Raw genomic sequence first — 15469 nt, forward strand, 5'->3', positions numbered from 1 at the left:
CATGACTCAAGCAGCTTAGCACCAGCTGCAGCAGCAGTAGTTTATTTCTTATTGTCATTTAACATACTCTATAGTATAGATGCACTAGCTTATGAATTCATTTATTGAAGGACATGTTGATTGCTTCTAGGTTTGGCAATCATGAATAGTGACTATATATAATCATGTTCAGATTTTTGTGTGGATGTAGGTTTTCAATTCATTTGGATAAATACCGAGGAATGCAATTTTCCAGTTATATGATTAATATGTTTAGTTTTGTAAAACACTACCAAACTATCTTCCAAGGTAACTGTGCACTTCACCAGCAGTGAATGAGACTTTCTGTTGCTCTACATCATCAGCATTTGGTCATTTGGATTTCAGCTGTTCTAATAGACATGGAGTGGTCGCTTTGTTGTTTCAGTTGCAATCCCTTAATGTAGGTGTCCTCAATCCCCAGGCCACAGACAGATACTAGACTGAGAGCATACATTGTATGATTTGAAGCTCAGAATACGGTCTAACTTGGCAGATGTTCAACGTGAAATACGGTAGCCTATAAATGTCAATTATTTTATATACAGTTTGCTGGTGGTGTTGTTAATACAACTACCTCCTTTTGATTTTGTCTGCTGGATCTGTCCATTTCTAATAGAGGGTTATAGAAGTCTTCAATGAGTAATATAACAGCAAATTCACCTGTTTCTCCTAGCAGTTCTATCAGTTTTTGCCGTACATCTTGACTCTGTTCTTAGATGCACATATGTAAAGAATTCTTAGGTCTTTGTGGAGAATTAACTGTTTTATAATTATATAATGTCCCTGATAATTTTATCCCTGATAATTTTTCTTGTTTAGGAGTTGCTCTGCATGAAATTAATAAAGCATAGCTACTCCAGCTTTCTTTTAATTAGTGTTCATATGGAATATCTTTCTCCATCCCTTTCTTATTTTTAAATCTACATGTGCCTTTATATATTTAAAATGGATTTCTTATAGACAACAGATAATTGGATCTTATTTCTATTCCACTCTAACAATTTTTGCCTTTTAGCTGGTGTATTTAACCATCGACATGAAGGTGATTATTTATACAGATGAATTAATATTGAATATGTGTGTAAGAATTTTCTATTTGTTGCTGTTGTTCTTTGTTTCCATTTTTGCCTTCATTTTTCTGCCTTACATGGTTTTAGTTGGGCAGTTTAGATTATTTCATTTTCTCTATCTTATATTCACTGGACTTATTTCTCTTTCAAAAAATATTGTTATTGATTGTCCTAGAACTTGTAACACAAAATTATAGCTAATTCAAGTCTGCTTTCAAGTAACATTATAAAACCTCAAGAGTGGCATAATATCTTATAATAACAAAATAATCCTAATTATATTCTTATCCCTTATATCATAACTGTCATTCATTCCACTGATGCATAAACTACAAGAAATACAGTTACTATTATTATTTTGAACAAGCTTTTATTAGTTTGATCAATTAAGAACAAAAGATACATTTTTAATTTTCTCTTCATTATTCTTTCTGTAATATTCTTTAAGTAGATCTGAGTTTCTGACCTGTATCATTTTCCTTCTCTCTTTCCTTCTTCTTCCTTCTTTTAGTAATTCTTTCAAGACTAGTCTCCTGGCTACTAACTCCCTTAATGTTTGTTTGTCTGGGAAAGTATTTCTTCTTAACCTTGAAGGGTGATTTCACAGGACATAGAATCCTGGGTTGCTGTATTTTTTTCTTTCAAAGTTTCAACATTTCCCTTCACTCTCTTCTTATTTACATTGTTTCTTAGGTAAAGAAAAGTGGTAAGGCATCTTTTTCCTTTAGTCTTCTTTCAAAAATGTTTCTTAATCTTTGATTTTCTGCAGTTTAACTATAATATACCTAGGTGTATTTGGTTTGTGTTTTCTTGTTTTTGTTTTGTTTTTTGACAATTGTCCTGCTTGGTGATCTCAGAGCTTCCTGGATGTATGGTTCAGATTAATTTGGAGAAATTCGCAGTCATTATGATTTCAAATATTGCTTCTATTTCTTTCCTCTCCTTTTGGTGTCCCCATTATAGATGCTACACTTTTTGTAGCTGTCCCACAGCTCTTGGATTTTGGGGCTTTTTTTCTTAATCTTTTTCTTTTAACTTTTCAGTTTTGGAAGTTTCTCTTACCATAGTCTAAACTCAGAGATTCTCTGCTCAACCATGTGTCATCTATTAATGAGTTCACGAAAGACACTCTTCATTTTTGTTAGTGTTTTTTATTTTCCGGACTTTCTCTATTTTTCTTTCTTATAATTTTTATTTCTCTCCTTACGTTACCTATTTATCCTTGCATGGTCTCTATTCTTTTGCATTAAAGTCATTAGCATATTGGTCACAGTTTTTTAAATATTTCCAGTCTGATAATTCCAATATTGCTGCCATATCTAAGTTCTGATACTTTTCAAACTGTGCTTCATTTTTTGTTTTGTTTTGTTTTTGTGGTTTAGTATGGCTATAATTTGTGGTTTAAAACCTGTGTTGCAGTAAATATACCTGGTCTTTACCCCTTATTCCTGGTAAAGAATTTCAAACAGTGTTATAATTTCTTGAGTGATAGAGAAGTATCTTTGTTATGCTAATATGATTACTCATTGTGGAGGTTTTAAATAAGTTTAGCGTGGGGGCTAGTCCCCAGGAAAACCAACTACCATGTGATTAGAGGGTAGAGTCTTTCAGCCTCCTGATCTGTGACCTTCAAAGACAGAGGGAGACTGAACATTACATTTAATCATGTAACCAATGACTTACTCAGTTATGCCTATACAGTAACACTTGGATAAAACTCCAGACACAGACTCCATGCTGGCATTCTCATGCACCTGTGTTCTGCCAAGAAAGGGCATTTTATCCAAGTATTACTCTATAGGCATAAGTGATTAAATCATTACCCCCATCTCAAACCTTGCTTCTTGCGCCTCTTTCATTTGGCTATTCCTGAGTTGCAGTCTTTATAACAAAACTATTATCACGTGTCTAGTACATTCAGTAAGCTCTGAGAGTTGTATCAAACCTAAGGGGGTTGTGGGAAGCCTTAAATTTGTAGTCATCCAGGCAGAAGTGTGAATAGCCTGTGGACCTGACTTGTGGCTGTCAGTCTTGTTAGGGACATTGGTCTTTAATTTGCGGGATTTGGTACAAACTACAGTTAGTGTCAGAACTGAATTGGATTGAGTTATAGAACACCCAGTTGTGTAAGAACACAAAGCTAGAGAAGATATGCTGTAAAAGGAAGCTGGTACTTTCCAGTTCCCAGGCTTCTGCTCCAGTGAGTTGTGGTCTCTGTATCCACCACTGTCTCTCTTCAATTTGTCAGCAATGGTTTTCCATGTAACCTTAGTCCTCTGTTCAATCTAAGAAGAGATACTGATTTTTGGGTTTTCAGATTTTTTCTTATTTGTATAGATGAGCTGTAGTTCCAGCAAGGTTCAATCAAATCCTCTGCTTTTTTCCCCTCCTTTCTTTCTTTCTCCCTGTGATATGGTCTTACAGATGCAGCCACAGTTGAAAAGTGCATGGTAGACCAGGATAATTACAGTCACAAACTTCTAGCAGGAGGATGGAAAAAAAGAGAAGTTTCTGGGAACAACTGAGTATTGGGCAGATGATGAAGAGAGAGGAACTTTGTAAAGAGACCTCTGAATCTTATTAACAAGCTCCTGTGCTCCCCCTGCTCACACATGCAGAAGTTGCACATTTTACTCTAATGTGCCAAGACACTGAGACCTGAACTCTTCATATTAGACCATTGCTTAAAGTCCATATTGGTCATTGGGTGAAAACCCACTTGCAAGAAATATCCCCAAACAGTATAAAAGCTCTGAAAACTGAACTGGAACCAGAGTCCCCAGAAGGCCTGAAACTAGCCAGAGTGACTGCCTACTTAAGCAAAAAATTTGAATATGCTGCATACATTTAAACATCAAGAGTCTCACAGCAAAATGTCCAAAAGACAATCCAAAGTTGTTCAGCATATGAATAGCCATGAAAATTTGGACTCGCATGGGGAAAGACAATCAACAGAAGCTGTGACGAGGTGACACAAATGTTGGAATTATCTAGCAAATATAAGCAGCTTTTATAGTTACTCAAAATACCAGAAGAATGAAGAAATAAATCATTTAACATGAATTGGAAATAATTTTTTCCCCTCACCTGAATTGCAATTCTATCTACTTTTATCAAGGAAAAATAAAAATTTCCATCCTAAATTATGACACCTCAAATTTCCCCAACAGGCAAAAATCACTTTTTCCATTCATTAAATCATTATAGAAAATCTCAAATACAAGTTTCTTCTTTTAATTTCAAGTGTGTGCATGTGTATATATATATATATACACATACACACACACAAAATATTTTTTCTTTTTATAGTACCTGGAATATATTTCATTCTTCTAAGTTTTTACTTGGACTTGCGCACTTTTCTTTTTTTGTAACTGTTCTTTACTTACCTTGTAATGTTTTCTCTCCTATAATCTTCCATGATAGAATTTTCTATCTTATTTCATAATAATAATATGTTGCATCTGTGTAACACTTTACAGTATGTGTTGTTCTCTGTGAAATTAATCATTTCATTCTCAGTTATAAATTTAACCTGATTATATCCTCTTTCTCTTAATAGTCCCCTTTCCTTCCCTGTTAGGACAAGAATTTCAATATCTGCCTATTTTTACACAAATTATAAGCATATATATGACTTTTAGCACTCCATCTCTCATCTTTGAATGCTCTGTACCCATCAACCATTTTCCCTGTGTAGAAACTAGAGTCCATCAGCATCATTGCCTTATCACCTCAAATCCCACCCTCATTCCGTACAGCCCAACTTAGCTCAATTTGCAGTCCATCCAGTTGGAAGAAAGTCTTCCTCTACAATATTAATGTCGTTAATTTTGCCTCAGGTTTTCATGAGAGAACTAAGACCACAGGTAACCATTTGATTCAGAAATTCCCGAGTAACTAAAAATGTCAAGTGAAGTTAAATTGATCAAAGACTCACGTTTTTATAAGGTTCCTTGCCACACAAAAAAATGTATATATATACATAGGAGAAGGCGATGGCACCCCACTCCAGTACTCTTGCCTGGAAAATCCCATGGATGGAGGAGCCTGGTAGGCTGCAGTCCATGGGGTCGCTACAAGTCGGACACCACTGAGCGACTTCACTTTCACTTTTCACTTTCATGCATTGGAGAAGGAAATGACAACCCACTCCAGTGTTCTTGCCTGGAGAATCCCAGGGACGGGGGAGCCTAGTGGGCTGCCGTCTATGGGGTCGCACAGAGTCGGACACAACTGAAGTGACTTAGCAGCAGCAGCATACCTATATGTAGTAAGTCCCCTATAAGATCTGCTTGAGAGCATGTTCATCCAGTTTGTTCATAAGTCAAACAGCCTAGGTACTCAACCAGCACAATTAGCTTTATAGTACTATACTGTACTGTAATAGATTTAGAATAATTTTCAGACAAATAGTACACCAAGAAAAAAAAAAACACAAAAAATAAAGAAAGCAATTTTAACCTTATAGTACAGGACCTTGTGGGCTTCCCAAGCATGCAATGGTAAAGAATCTGCCAGCTAATGCAGGAGACTCAAGAGATGTGGGTTTGATCCCTAGGTCAGGAAGATGCCCTGGAGTAGGAAATAACAGCCCATTCCACTATTCTTGCCTGGAAAATTCCATGGATACAGAAGCCTTGCTGGATACTGTCCATCGGGTCGCAAGAGTCAGACATGACTGAGAGTGACAATATATGATAAACATGTGAACTAATTTACATGATTAGACATGTCAACACGTTTGCATCTTTGAAAGTTTGCAACTTGAAGTTTTGTATGTCGGGGACTTACTGTAACTCATTTATTTTGTAACTAGAGGTTTTATCTCTCAATCTCTCTCAGCTATGTCTTCCCTTCTGTGCACCCCACCCCCCATTCTTTTTTGGAAAACACTGTGTTTTTTATTTTTTTCTCAATATCAGTAACACTATACAAAATTTATAGCTGTTTATGTTTATGTTTTGTTATGCTTGTTTTAGATTCTATATAAAAGTGAAGCCATCCAGTATTTGTCTTTCTCTGTCTAATTTCACTTATCATCATACCCTCTAGGTTCATCTATTTTATTATAATTGACAAGATTTAATTCCTTTTTATGACTAATACTCCATTGTATTCTATATATCACATCTTTTTTATCCATTTATCTATCCATACTCTTAGCTTGCTTCCATATCTTGGCTATTGTAAATAATGCTTCAATTAAACTAGGGGTGCATGTACCTTTTCTAATTAGTATTTTTTTCCATCAGATAAGTACACAGGAATACTAATGATGGATCACATGACAGCTCTATTTTAAATTTTTTGAGGAATCTCCATACTGTTTTTCATGGTGGCTGCACAAATTTACATTCCCATAAATAGTGCATGATATTTCCCTTTTCTCAGTCTCCTTGATAGCACTTGTTATTTGCTGTCTTTGACAGGTGTGCTGCTGCTGCTGCTGCTAAATCACCTCAGTCGTGTCTGACTCTGTGCGACCCCATAGACAGCAGCCCACCAGGCTCCACCGTCCCTGGGATTCTCCCAGCAAGAATGCTGGAGTGGGTTGCCATTTCCTTCTCCAATGCATGAAAGTGAAAAATGAACATGAAGTCGTTCAGTCGTGTCCGACTCTTAGTGACCCCATGGACTGCAGCCCACCAGGCTCCTCTGCCCATGGGATTTTCCAGGCAAGAGTACTGGAGTGGGTTGCCATTGCCTTCTCCACTGAGAGGTGTGAAGTGATATCTAATCTTTGCTTGCCTTGCTTTTCCCTGGTGATTAGTAATGTTGAATATCTTTTAGTGTACCTGTTGATGATTTGTATGTCTTTTTTTTTTAATGTTGAGTTGTGTTTTGGATATTAATCCCTTCTTATTTATATTTTGCAAATATCTTTTCCCAATCAGTAGGTGTCTTTTTCATTTTGTTGATAGTTTCCTTTGCTTGCAAAAACTCTTTAGTTTGATGTTGTCCTGTTTGTTTACTTTTGCTTTTTGCTTCCCTTGCCTGAGGATACATATGAAAAAATATTATAAATATCAGTGTCAAAATGTATATTGCCTATGCTGCCTTCTAGATTTATCACTTCAGGTCTTACACTTAAGTTTTTAATCTATTTCAAACTTATTCTTGTGTGTGGTGTGAGAGAGTAGTCTAGTTTGATGCTCTCACATATAAATGTCCAGTTTTCCCAACACCATTTGTTGAAGATGATGTCCCCCCCCCCCCCCGCCATGGTATATCCTAGCCTCATTTGTCATAGATTAATTGTCCATATAAGTATGGATTAATTACTGTGATCTTACTCTATTTAACTGATCTATGTGTCTGTTTTTGTGCCACTGACATACTATTTTGATTACTATAGCTTTGCAGTACAGTTTGAAAACAGAGAGTGTGATACTCTTGTTCTTGCTCAAAATTGTTTTTACTATTTAGCAGGTGGCTTCGTGCTTCTGAACAAATGTTAGAACTATCTATTCTAGTTCTGTGTGAAAAAATGCCATTCATATTTTGATAGATATTGCATTGAATGTGTAGATCTTCTTGGGTAGTTTGGTCATTTTAACAATACTAATTGTTTTCATTCATACACATAGTATATCTTTCCATCTGTTTGAGTCATCTTCACTTTCTTTCATCAGTGTCTTATAGTTTTCCAAGTACCATGTTTTATAATCTTATTTTGTTGTTGTTTGTTGCTTTTATTTAGTCACTAACTAGTGTCTGACTCTCTTTGTGACCCCATGGACAATAGCCCACAAGTTTCCTCTGTCCATGGAATTTCCCAGGCAAGAATACTGGAATGGGTTGCCATTTTCTTCTCCAAGGTATCTTCCTGACCCAGGGATAGAACCCTGTTGTTTTCTTTCACCACTGTAAAAAAAAAAAAAGTCATTTTGTCATTGTTTCCATTGTGAAGGCACTGGGCATTCTTACTATACCTACTTTTTTGCTGTTTTTTCTTTTAATTTTGCAATAATTTTATTATAACTTTCCTAGGTAAGATTTTCAAAAGTCTATCTTGTTTCTAATTTGCCAAGCTTCTTAAATTTATAGCTTGATGTCTTTCTTCTCTTTTGAAAACTTATTGATTGCTATCTCTTAAATTACTGCTTTTGCCTTTCTCCAGTTTTTTCACTTCTGAGTATACAATTGCATCTATATTAAGATTTTTTTTAATTTATTTATTTTAATTGGAGGTTAATTACTTTACAATATTGCATTGATTTTGCCATACATCAGCATCTATCCGCCACAGGTATACACGTGTTCCCCATCCTGAATCCCCCTCCTTCCTCCCTCCTCGTACCATCCCTCTGGGTCATCCCAGTGCACCAGCCCCTAGCATCCAGTATCATGCACTGAACCTGGGCTGGTGACTCGTTTCATATATGATATTATACATGTTCCAATGCCATTCTCCCAAATCATCCCACACTCTCTCTCTCCCACAGAGTCCAAAAGACTGTTCTATACATCTATGTCTCTTTTGCTGTCTCACATACAGGGTTATCATTACCATCTTTCTAAATTCCATATATATGTGTTAGTATACTGTATTGGTGTTTTTCTTTCTGGCTTACTTCACTCTGTATAATCGGCTCCAGTTTAATCTACCTCATTAGAAATGATTCAAATGTATTCTTTTTAATGGCTGAGTAATACTCCATTGTGTATATGTACCACAGCTTTCTTATCCATTCGCCTGCTGATGGACATCTAGGTTGCTTCCCTGTCCTGGCTATTGTAAACAGTGCTGCAATGAACATTGGGGTACACATGTCTCTTTCAATCCTGGTTTCCTTGGTGTGTATGCCCAGCGGTGGGATTGCTGGGTCATAAGGCAGTTCTATTTCCAGTTTTTTAAGGACTCTCCACACTGTTCTCCATCGTGGGTGTACTAGTTTGCACTCCTACCAATAGTGTAAGAGGATTCCCTTTTCTCCACACCCTCTCCAGCATTTATTGCTTGTAGTCTTTTGGATCATAGCCATTCTGACTGGTGTGAAATGGTACCTCATTGTGGTTTTGATTTGCATATCTCTGATAATGAGTGATGTTGAGCATCTTTTCATGTGTTTGTTAGCCATCCGTATGTCTTCTTTGGAGAAATGTCTATTTAGTTCTTTGGCCCATTTTTTGATTGGGTCATTTATTTTTGTGGAATTGAGCCACAGGAGCTGCTTGTATATTTTTGAGATTGGTTGTTTGTCATTTGCTTCATTTGCTATTATTTTCTCTCATTCTGAAGGCTGTCTTTTCACCTTGCTTATAGTTTCCTTTGTTGTGCAGAAATGCCCCAACCAAAAGATAAAGACTGGCTGATTGGATACAAAAACATGACCCCTATATATGTTGTCTATAGTATTTTTTATTATTGTCCTTATATCTGAATAATATTTTCTCTATTGCTTCTCTGTGCTTCAGTGTGGAATTTTTGCTGACCTACCTTACATTTTTGTAATTGTGTCTTCTGCTGAGATCAATCTGCTTTTAAACTTATTAAACCATCAATTTTTATTGCCATTTTTGTTTATAAAATTTCCATTTGATTTATATTTAGGGATTCCACTTCTCTAGCAAAATGCATCATTTTTGTTAACTACTTTCTAGAATGTGTTAATCATAGTTGTTTTAAAGTTTGAGTTTGGTGATTCTTATACCTGAGTCATCTATGTGTCTATTATTTATTTATGCATCTGTTTGTTTTAGCTGTTGGTACAATAAGAAAATTTTTGCTTGAATGTTGTCAGTGTACCTACACATGTATGAAATATGAAACCTGCTTCCAGAAAGTATTCACATTATCCTCTGCTAAGTATTACATTCATTGATACTGAAGCCAATAAAGACTGAGTTGATTTGCATCTATTGCAGTTTCTGCAAGATTTTATCTTCCATTTATCAACCATTCCACCATTTCTTATTTATCCTAGCACCGGTGGCTAAACCCTCTAGAAATTCCATCTCAGAGCATGGACTATTACTGAAGTTCCTTGTCTTGTTGGAGAGTGAATCTGATTTTTTTTTCTTCTCAAAACTACATGATGGTCAAAATGCCACTCTGCTTGTCACATTTTTCTTCTTAGCCTCTTTCCCTGTGAAGGTTAATAATTTGGCAAATGGCTTAAAGGAAAAATATCAAGCTTTCTTTGACCCATTTTTCGCTTCAGGATTTTGGTCCTTCAAACGCATTGGTAGCAATTTTTATCTCACCTAGCAGAGTGCCTGCTGGCCATGACTCTGCTCAGATTCTGAGCAGGTGATCCTTCACCAAGATACTGCTAGAAGAGTGACCCTCAAAATCTTTATTCACTTTGAATCTTTACTGCTCCTCCAATTACCTTGGAAATTTTCCAATGCCTTTTTAAAAACTTGTTTGTTTTAATCTGGCTCCTCTAATTCTTCGCAGCATCAGCTTGGCCTCTCTCAGCTTGTTTATTATAAACAGAAGTACTTATGAGCTTTCAAGTTTATCCTTTTTACATATTTCATCATTTTGCTGTCAAAGAGAAATGGAACAAACCCTAGTAAATTTCATATTCTTGGAATTCCCAAATAATTGACAGAACTAATAACATTACTTTGACCATTATTATCATGACATGGTAACATAAAGCTACAGTTTATCATCATTTACCACGAGCCAGAAACATTGATAAAAGATTTAAATGTATCTCATATAATTGGTTCAACTACATTGAAGATGAGCTCCTTGAGTGAGAAACCAAGTAAATTTGTTGTAAGTTGACAGCAACAGAGTAAATGGTCTGTTTTGGAAATTCCATTAAGGCAGTAAAAGGTCAGTGACTAAACCAGGTCATGGGATTTCTGAATTAGACACAGAGCACCTTTATCATGAAAGCTCTGCTCCGCATTGCTTAACTTCTCTCCTTTCTGAGAACAAGAAACTGAAAACTAAGTACTTGAATATTTGTATGGTTACTCACTTGCCATTTAGAACATATTTTTGAAAATAATACCTTTGAGTCACCAGGCCTCGCTGAGCAGTTTAATAGGAAACTGCAAAGTTAACAGGGTATAAATGATTCATTGTGACAAATTGCAAAAGACAGTGGAATAAGTATATTATGAGAGAACTTAATGAGATATATCTACTCAGTGGAAAGTCTTCCAAGGAAGTGTTAAATAAATTTCCAAACCAATAACTTGAGTAGACATTTGCTATATGAAAGGGCAAGGCAATTGAGTTTGAAGAAGGAAATATTTCATCTGAAGGGAACTGCAAAAGAGAAGAGAATGTATCTGGCTGTTAGGAAACCCCCTAAAATTAAAAATAACTCAACCACACATTAGGAAAGAAAACATATGAGAAAATAACTTTCCAAATAACCCAAAGGCTCTTTATTAAATATGTGAATTTTATAATTCCTAAATCTTATTGTCTTATTTACTTTGTTATGAAACCCTATACCTGATACCCGACATGACACATAAGATGAAGTGACATTGTTTTACGTGGTTCGTGGGGGGGCTGCAGTGTGAGGGAAGAAAGTACAAGGAGAGTTATTTTAATTTTATTGAGGATAAAAACTTTTTTTATTTTCCAAAAGAATTTAATTGGGCCTACATTTAGGAGATGGAAGTGAGTAACTAATTGAGTGTGAAAAGGTAAGAAAAAGTTCTTCAAGTTACACATTACCACCTGAGAAATGGAGGATTTCCTGCCAGATCAGTAAAAAAGAATGTCACAGTTGTCAGTGATCGTAGCCATCCAATGTGAGCCTGTGAGCACTAAGGGAACTCAGGAAGGAGAAGAATACCTGCCCTCTAACAGCCATCAGGCTGCTGCCACACTTCCTAAGGTGAACTCCAACAACTTCAAGATGTTAAAACACAAAATATTGGTCCCAGAGAACTGAAACACATTTGAAAGGAATGATTTCAGTTGAGCCCAGATTCTTGCATCCTCCCAGACATAGAAAAACATCAAATTCCTCATCTTGGAATATCTTGTTTTCTTTAATTAACAATAATCTTTGGATGTTCTGACTACCTGCCCTTTGTTGTAAAACTTCTATGTAACCTGGCCCTTCTCCTCACCTCCTCAGAGCAGTTCTCTCAGGGTTACTTGAAATGCTGTCTCCTGGGCTTGAAGTCCTAAAAATTCCCACCAACTAAAACATAACTCTCAACTTTTAGACTGTGACTATTTTTTATGTCAACAAACCCAACAGAAGTGACTGTCTAAATGAGTAACATAAAAATAAAATAATCAGTGAGATGTGATTACATAAGAGCAGTGGACTTCCCTGTGGCTCAGATGGTACAGCGTCTGCCTACAATGCGGGAGACGTGGGTTCAATCCCTGGGTCGGGAAGATCTCCTGGAGAAGGACATGGCAACCCACTCCCGTATTCTTGCCTGAAAAATCCCATGGATTTTTAGCCTGGCGGGCAATAGTCCAGAGGTCACAATGAGTTGGACATGACTGAGCACAAAGAGCATGAAAATTTACTCCCAGTTTACCTCTGCCCTGCTTCCCTTGGGCCTTTCTAACTTTGACAACAGAATGGATGGTTAATGTAGCTGATGAAAGAGGAATATACTCAATGTAAGAGACAGGAAAAAAACAGTCTTTGGAGCAAAATAAACTCAATGTAAGTAACAAATCGTTAGCTTGTTAAGTGTTTGACTTTACACATATGTGGTAGACAAAGCAATGGATGCCCGTCATCAAAGATACCATGTCCCAAGCCCCTAAACATGTGGATTTGTTACCTTACATGAAAAAAAAAAAAAAAAGAATCTTTGAAGATGTAATTAATTAAGGATCTTGAGATGGGGAGATTATCCTGGATTACCTAGGTTGGTCACATTTAGTCACACAGCTCCTTATTAGAGGAAGATAGCAGTGTCATTGTCATGGAGAGATTTGATGATGCTCTGCTGATGGCATTAAAGATGAAGCAAGAGGCCAGAGCTGAGGGATGCAGGTGACCTCTAGAAGCTATAAGAAACAAGGAGACATATTCCTTCCTAAAGCCTGCAAAAGGAACTCAGCCCTACTAATATATCTTAACCTTCATTCAGTAAGATTCATTTTGAACTGCTGACCTACAGAACTGTAAACTAATCATTAGTGTAGGTTTGAAACCACTAAATTGTTGCAACTCATTAACTTTCTAAGGTTAATTAATTTATTTTTGGCAGTGCTGTGTGGCTTGAAGGATCTTAGTTCCTCCTTCAAAGATTGAACTCAGGCCTTCTGTAAAGGCAGTACAGAGTCCCAACCATTGGACAATCAGGGGCTTCCTGGTAATTTATTATTGCTTAAATTGTTACAGGATTCCCAGGTGGCTCAGTGATAAAGAATCTGCCTGCCATAACAGGAGACACAGGAGATGTGTGATCCATCTCTGGGATGGGAAGATCACTTGGAGTAGGAAATGACAACTCATCCCAGTATTCTCACCTGGAAAAGTCTCTGGACAGGGCACCCTGGCGGGCTACAGTCCATGAGGTCGCAAAGAGTCTGACATGACTGAGCCACAGAGCATACATGCAAATTATCACAGCACATTAAGTTCTTTCACTCTCATGATCTGTATGGTGACAGGAGTGTTCTGAGAAAGAAAATTATGATTTTGTTAAAGGTGTCCAAAAAACTTTAGCTGTTAATACATTTATTATTCAATTACTAATAATGTTACCAAACCATACTTGAGTCTGCTCACCCATATGCAATAAAGCCAATTTACTCACATCAGGTTGTGATGAAGGAAAACACCAAGTTTACTGAGGTCGCCAGACAAATAGTCCAGGGCAGTTAGTGCTCGGAAAACCCAAATTCTCTGATGCATTTCAGAAAAGCATTTTTAAAGGCCAAGCAAGGGAGGGGAGTAAGGATGTGTGATCCTCTCAATTCTCTGATTGATGGTGAGGAACCAGGGTGGTGAGGAACAGGGGTTAACATTATCAACCCTAGAGCTCCAGTAGCTCTGGGGGCTACTACTCATGGGGCAACAAGCAGTTAACTTCTTCTATTTGGTAGAGAGTTAAGGATCTGTGAAACCAATCAGGATATGGGGTCAGATGTTACTACCTAGGTAATTCAGAGAGGACGTAAGACTCTGTGACCACCATATGGCTGATCCCAGAGCGCTAGGCGCGGGCGGCTGCGACCCGGCGCGCTAGGCGCGGGCGGCGCGGCCGAGAGGAGCTACCCCACATCCGATGTCCGAGGTGGCTGGGAGGAGCTACCCCGTGTCCAAAGTCAGCGGCGGCGGGCAGGAGCTACCCCGTGTCCGAAGTCAGCGGCGGCGGGCAGGAGCTACCCCGTGTCCCAGGTCAGGGTCGGCGGCCGAGAGGAGCTACCCCGTGTCGGAGGCCAGGGGCAGCGGCCGAGAGGAGCTACCTCGTGTCTAGGGCCAGGGGCGGCAGCCGAGAGCAGCTACCCCGTGTTCGAGGCCAGGGGTGGCCGGGAGAAGCCACCTTGCGCCCAAGGCCAGGGGCGGTGGCCCTGAGGAGCCACCCCACTCCTGAGGCCAGGGGCGGCAGCCTTGGGATTTCTATGGAAGGAATGATGATAACGCTGAAACTTCAGTACTTTGGACACCTCATGCAAAGAGCTGATTCATTGGAAAAGACTCTGATGCTGGGAGGGATTGGGGGCAGGAGGAGAAGGGGACGGCAGAGGATGAGATGGCTGGATGGCATCACTGACTCAATGGCCGTGAGTCTGAGTGAACTTTGGGAGCTGGTGATGGACAGGGAGGCCTGGCGTGCTGTGATTCATGGGGTCGCAAAGAGTTGGACACCACTGAGCGACTGAACTGAACTGTTTTAAATTGTTATCCATTCCTTCCACCCAACAGCTGTTTTATCACTAAATGTTTACATCTATTCAATCATTTATTCTTGAGCCAGGCTTTTGTGACTCGGGGAGGCTTGGAGACTACACCTTTTCTGCAAAGGAGATGTGGGCAGAGGACATGAGGGGAGGGTCTGTCCCAGGAAGATACCATAGGGTCCTGTGTGTGTGTGCACACTCAGTCATGTCCAACTCTTTGCAACCCCATGGACTATAGCCTGCCAGGCTTCCTTGTCCAAAGAATTTTCCAGAAAGAATACTGGAGGGGGTTGCCATTTCCTGTTTTCCAGGGGATCATCCCAACCCAGGGATAGAACCCAGGTCTCTTGTGTTTCCTGCTTTGGCAAGTGGATTCTTTACGACTGTGCCACCATAGGGTCCTGCTCAGTTACAATTATTCATGCCTGCTTAAGGAAATATTATGAACTTTATTATCTAAAATCCCAGTGAAGTTTGGTCTGGGGAATACCTACAACCTTTTTTCTTCAGGGCTCGGATAAAGCTATAACCCTCAGGTTAGAACACAGACTAGAGACTCTTCTGATTGACA

The 15469-nt window shown here is 38.3% G+C and overlaps 1 protein-coding gene across 4 annotated transcripts in view; it reads right to left on the reverse strand.

Moving 5' to 3' along the window:
* LOC138437834 (C-type lectin domain family 2 member D11-like) overlaps nucleotides 1-15469 on the reverse strand; it is a 102348-nt gene that overhangs the window by 38326 nt on the left and 48553 nt on the right. For 2 of the 4 annotated variants that reach the window (XR_011256178.1, XR_011256179.1), the window contains 3 exons: nucleotides 13522-13672; nucleotides 10430-10587; nucleotides 6237-7958 (listed from right to left, as the gene is read on the reverse strand). The exons of 1 other annotated variant lie outside the window; for it this stretch is intronic. The gene's annotated coding sequence lies outside the window, so the exon portion shown is untranslated. Of the gene's footprint in view, nucleotides 1-6236; nucleotides 7959-10429; nucleotides 10588-13521; nucleotides 13673-15469 lie in introns of those variants that run through there. One more of the 4 variants, XR_011256180.1, reaches the window with a different exon arrangement.

This window comes from Ovis canadensis, chromosome 3, assembly GCF_042477335.2.
Source record: "Ovis canadensis isolate MfBH-ARS-UI-01 breed Bighorn chromosome 3, ARS-UI_OviCan_v2, whole genome shotgun sequence".
NCBI classification, from domain to species: Eukaryota; Metazoa; Chordata; class Mammalia; order Artiodactyla; family Bovidae; genus Ovis; species Ovis canadensis.